The sequence below is a fragment of the Salvia splendens genome, chromosome 13 (assembly GCF_004379255.2).
Source record: "Salvia splendens isolate huo1 chromosome 13, SspV2, whole genome shotgun sequence".
NCBI classification, from domain to species: Eukaryota; Viridiplantae; Streptophyta; class Magnoliopsida; order Lamiales; family Lamiaceae; genus Salvia; species Salvia splendens.
This window is the reverse complement of record NC_056044.1, coordinates 17,228,472-17,234,568: the sequence shown is the minus strand read 5'-3', so window position 1 is coordinate 17,234,568 and position 6,097 is coordinate 17,228,472.

Genomic DNA, 6,097 nt, shown 5'->3' with positions numbered 1-6,097 from the left:
GCCGAAGCATTGGAGAGGCATGCTCTTGAAGATGAATGTCCCACAAGCCAAGTCGAGTCGCGAAGGCCAAGACCGCTTGCCATCCAAGTCAAGTGGCACCCCCCGGACCAGCCCTGGATAAAGATTAACACGGATGGTGCAATTTCGTCGGTGACGGGCAAAGCCGGAGGAGGAGGGGTAGTATGAGAGGATACCGGAAAGTCCTTGGCGTATTCGCTACCCCACTCGAAGCTCAATCAGCCCTTGAGGCCGAACTTATGGCCATCCACCACGGCCTCGTCATAGCTAAGGAGTTCAATCGGCCTATTTGGATTGAATCAGACTCCGAACAAGCCATCAAGTTCTTCAATGGTACAACCTGGGGGCCGGCGCATATCTGCCGGACCATGGCGCGCCTCGCCATCCTCAACGACAACACCACATCCGAGCCACCTTCATCCACCGGGAGGGAAACAAAGCGGCTGATTGGTTAGCCAAGATGGGACTGTACCTTTCAAGCTTCCGTCACATGTCCGAACAAACGATTCCTAGAATGCTCAAAGCCATCATCCGTATGGACGAGATGGGCCTCCCCAACATTCGAGTCCGGAATGAAGATCGCGAGTAAACAAGGAGCCGAGGAGGGACGGTTTTATCATGAGCTCAACGGACGCTGGAGAGTATGGTGGTGTCGCGCTACCCATGGCATGTCCCCCTCTTACTCTTATAGCGTAATTGTTCTAGTGGTTCTTTGTAATTATTTTTGGTTTCCCTAGACTTAGATAGTTCGTCCATCTTGTATCTCCTCGAATGTAACATCTTTCGCATTGCAATATAGGGATGAGGGACCCACGAACCCTCCACCGTGAAGGTCTTTGATTAAAAAAAAAAAACACCCTCACATGCCATCCCAACATCTAGCATAGGATTCACGTGGGGTGTGGTACTTGCATCATGTGGGTGGTTGACCAACTCCAACTCCTTTCGTGCTTCACCAAGATTCCGGCCATCTGGCGCCGGCGACGTTCCGGCCACCACCTCGTGGTCGAGCCCAACCCTTTCACGCTTTGGAGCATTCCCATCCTTTGCCATTTAAGCTAAAGTGCTCAACATTTCCCCAATAAGGACTCACTTATTTTCCGGCGACTCATTTTCTTCTCCATGGTGTTTGGCGAAGATGCAAAATTAGCCATTTCAAAGACCATGGAGGAGGCCTTGGGATCCGAAAAACTATGGAGGTCCTCCACGCTTTCAATATCAAACTGTGGTGGCGATTTCGGGAGCAAAACTCCCTTTGGGCAAGATACATGATGGCAAAATATTGCTCCAACTCCACACCGCTCACCTTGAGATTGCCGAGCAGGAGTAGCCCTACGTGGAGAAGGCTCTCAAGAGCATGGCCCCTCGCGCAACCGCACATGAGATGGCTAGTGGGACAAGGGGACATCTACTTCTGGGATGACATTTGGCTTGGCAATAGCCCTCTGAGGGAACTTAGCCTTGATGATAGGGGAAGACCAACCACCCGGGTCTCGGAGTTCATTACAAATGGTGGTTGGGATGTGCCCAAGCTTCAACTCCTTCACAATCAGGCCGGCCTCCCTCAGCATGTTATCGATGGCATCATTAATACACCGATCCTCCATGACGAACAGGATATCCCGAGGTGGAACCTCTCTAAGCATGGGGAATTCACGGTGGCTTCGACATGGGACACACTTCGAGGACGAAACCCGATCATCCATGGTTTGGGGGACGTTTGGAAGGTAGGCCTCACCAACTCAATAGCCATCTTTATCTGGAGGCTTCTCTCCAATCGGGTGCCGGTTGACACGAAACTTCAGTGGCGGGAGATTGAGCTAGCTTCTAAGTGCCAATGCTGCCCCCACAGACCGAACACTGAGTCACTCCAACACCTCTTCATCCAGGGATATGGAGCTCGCAGAGTATGGAGTGAGTTCGACGGCTGGTTCACAGGCCCGTTCCCACGCATCCATATCAATGACACAATCCCTACGAGAATCGAAGTGTGGGCGCGAAGGTGCCAACAGCCGAACAAGAAACATCTTAGCCGAGCCACTCCATACCTCATCCTTTGGTTTATTTGGTCGGAGAGAAACAGGAGCCGCCACCAAGGCACACAGTTTAAACCACAAAACGTGGTATGGCAGGTCCACATGTTCATTCGAAATGCTATGTCTAATGGAAGCTTGAAGCCGAAACATTGGAAGGGAGTTAAACTTGGAATCAATATTCCTCAACAAGCGGCGGCAATCAGGGCGCTACCCCTAGCCATGGCAATCAAATGGAACCCCCCGGATCAGCCGTGGATAAAGCTCAACACGGATGGCTCCTATAATGAAGCGAACGGCAGTACAGGGGCTGGCGGGATTATTCGAGACCACTCGGGTAAGATGCTCGTCGCCGTCAGCACACCCCTTGAAGCCCACTCGGCGTTAGAAGCGGAGCTGTTGGCCATGATCCACGGGCTAAATATAGCCAAGGAATACGGCCTACCAATCTGGATTGAGTCAGATGCAGAGCAAGCAATCAAATTGGTCAATGGGACGGGATGGGGGCCGGCACTCGCTCGGCAAGCGGTGGCGCAACTAACCATTCTCAAACGCCAACTCAAATTCCGAGCCACCTTCATACACAGGGAGGGGAACAAAGCGGCGGACTTCCTTGCGAAAATGGGGCTAGTCCAAGACAGTGGCCTACGAATGCACTACAACTCAGCACCGAGAGAACTATTGGACTTGGTTAGATTGGACGAGATGGGAGTGTCGCACATCCGAAACCTAGACGGGGACGGGCATCAAAGTTGATCATGAGACGACGGGAGACAATAGTGACTAGCTTTGTGGTTAATTGTTTTTTGGAAAGGAGTATGATGAGGTCCGAACCTTGTGGGATCGGACCGCATACTACTCTTGATTTTGTTACGGCACACCACTTTTGGGTGTGGCCACGCCTTGTAATTATCTCTTGTGGAAATATAGGGATGAGGGACCCACGAACCCTCCACCGTAGAGGTGTTTGATAAAAAAAAAAAAAAAAAAAAAAAAAAAAAAAAAAAAAGCCATTTCAAAGACCATCTTCTTCTTAGCCCTACTAACCTCCGAACCAGTTTCGAGGCCAACGCGTTTGAGGGCATGTCGTGATTTCTCCCGGTGCGGCGTGCCAACCCTTTTCGTTTTTGCCCGTACTATTGAGTGAAAGTTCCATTCCGGCGAGGAGAGGGGCTGCACCAGGTGAATCAAGGCCGCGGCATCCCCCTCCGACAACTTATCACCGGCCTTCTCCATTTGTGGGATGCAACAATCACATTTCACCTCCCTCAAAGGGGAGGGAGGAAGAGAGGGCGAATTCTAGAGAGAAGGGAGAGCTTCTCACTCTAGAATGGCGCATTACTCAAAAGGCCTTCTTCCGAATGAAATGATCCTGCCCAGTCTTTATGTATCTCGGCTATATAGAAATTACTCTTGGCGAGGTTGATTTGTTGGTCCGAAACCTCCGCATAAACTTCAAGGCATGATCTTAGGGGCCTAATAGATGGCGCGGCCGCTTGGGTGAATATGATGATGTCGTCGGCATAGGCTAGATGACTTATCTCCATGCAGTGCCGAGCCGACTTAAAAGACATCTCTTTGTGTCCCAGAATAAGTTTATCAAGCGCCCTTGAGAGGTATTCCGCCGCGATCACAAACAGAGCCGGGGAAATGGGGTCACCCTGTCGGAGACGTCGGGTAGATTTGAAGAATCCCGAGGGGGCGCCATTAATTAGCACCGAGAACCAGCATGTGCCAATGCATCATTCAATGAGGGAGATCCAAGCTTCCGGGAATCCCATCCGACGTAGGACCTTGATGAGGAACGGCCACTGGAAGCGGTCATAGGCTTTATCCAAATGGAAGGGGGCTTCTCTAGAGGTACTTTCCCGTTCCTTTATTTGGGGGTTCCAATTTATCGAGGTGTGAAGCGCTCGGATATGTTTATGTTCCTACGGGAAAAGATTGCGGCTAGGATCTCAGGGTGGGCCCATCGACACCTTTCTTTCGGGGGGAGACTCACATTGATCAAGAGCACGCTTGAGGCGGTCCCACTGCATATCTTTCAAGCAATCGAGCCTACCAGTGGAGCCCTCAAGCAGCTGGACCAGCAAATGGCTCGCTTCTTCTGGGGATTGACTAGTGATAAGAAAAGGACACACTGGATTGGCTGGGACCAAATCTGCCTCCCCACGGCCGAAGGGGGCCTTGGTATCCGCAACCTTAAAGAGGTGCTTCGTGCTTTCAATATTAAACTTTGGTGGAGGTTTCGTGAACAGAACTCCTTGTGGGCACAATACATGATGGCCAAATATTGCCACAAAGCATCCCCTCTAAAATCTAGAGCGTCCGGAAGGCATAGCCCGACGTGGAAAAGGTTGCTAAAGGTGCGACATCAAGCTCATCCCCACGTTAGATGGGTGGTGGGACAGGGGAAGATTTATTTCTGGGACGACATTTGGATTGGGGATGTTGCGCTAAGGGAGCTATGCATTGACGACCGGGCGCCCCCCTTGACTATGGTTTCGGATTTCATCCGGGATGGGACATGGGACGAGGCCAAGTTACACATGCTCCAGGACCAAGCCGGCCTCTCCTGGATGGACGAATTCTCTTTGGCCACGACATGGGAAACCATTCGCTCACAAAGGCCAATCATCCCGGGGCTTGATATTATTTGGAAAGCCGGACTCACCAAGTCAATTGCAATTTTCAATTGGCGCCTCTTGTCGAATCGGATCCCGGTTGACACAAAACTCCAATGGAGAGGGATTGAGATGGCATCCAAATGCCAATGCTGCCCTATTGGACCGAACGTTGAATCCTTGCAACACCTTTTTATTCAAGGCCGTGGGGCAACTAGCATATGGAGGGAATTTGATGGGTGGTTCGTGGGATCTTCTCCGCCGATCAGAATCAATGATACAATCCCGGAGAGAGTCGACGTGTGGTCACGAAGGAAACAACAACAAGATAAGAAACACTTGTGCCATGCCTTGCCATATCTCATCATGTGGTTCATTTGGGCGGAACGAAATAGGAGCCGACATGACCAAGTCCCCTTCAAACCTTACAATATGATATGGCAAGTGCAAACCTTCATCCGGAATGGTATGGCTATTGGTACCATCAAGCCGAAGCATTGGAGAGGCATGCTCTTGAAGATGAATGTCCCAAGCCAAGTCGAGTCGCGAAGGCCAAGACCGCTTGCCATCCAAGTCAAGTGGCACCCCCCGGACCAGCCCTGGATAAAGATTAACACGGATGGTGCAATTTCGTTGGTGACGGGCAAAGCCGGAGGAGGAGGGGTAGTATGAGAGGATACCGGAAAGTCCTTGGCGTATTCGCTACCCCACTCGAAGCTCAATCAGCCCTTGAGGCCGAACTTATGGCCATCCACCACGGCCTCGTCATAGCTAAGGAGTTCAATCGGCCTATTTGGATTGAATCAGACTCCGAACAAGCCATCAAGTTCTTCAATGGTACAACCTGGGGGCCGGCGCATATCTGCCGGACCATGGCGCGCCTCGCCATCCTCAACGACAACACCACATCCGAGCCACCTTCATCCACCGGGAGGGAAACAAAGCGGCTGATTGGTTTGCCAAGATGGGACTGTACCTTTCAAGCTTCCGTCACATGTCCGAACAAACGATCCCTAGAATGCTCAAAGCCATCATCCGTATGGACGAGATGGGCCTCCCCAACATTCGAGTCCGGAATGAAGATCGCGAGTAAACAAGGAGCCGAGGAGGGACGGTTTTATCATGAACTCAACGGACGCTGGAGAGTATGGTGGTGTCGCGCTACCCATGGCATGTCCCCCTCTTACTCTTATAGCGTAATTGTTCTAGTGGTTCTTTGTAATTATTTTTGGTTTCCCTAGACTTAGATAGTTCGTCCTTCTTGTATCTCCTCGAATGTAACATCTTTCGCATTGCAATATAGGGATGAGGGACCCACGAACCCTCCACCGTGAAGGTCTTTGATTAAAAAAAAAAAAACACCCTCACATGCCATCCCAACATCTAGCATAGGATTCACGTGGGGTGTGGTACTTGCATCAT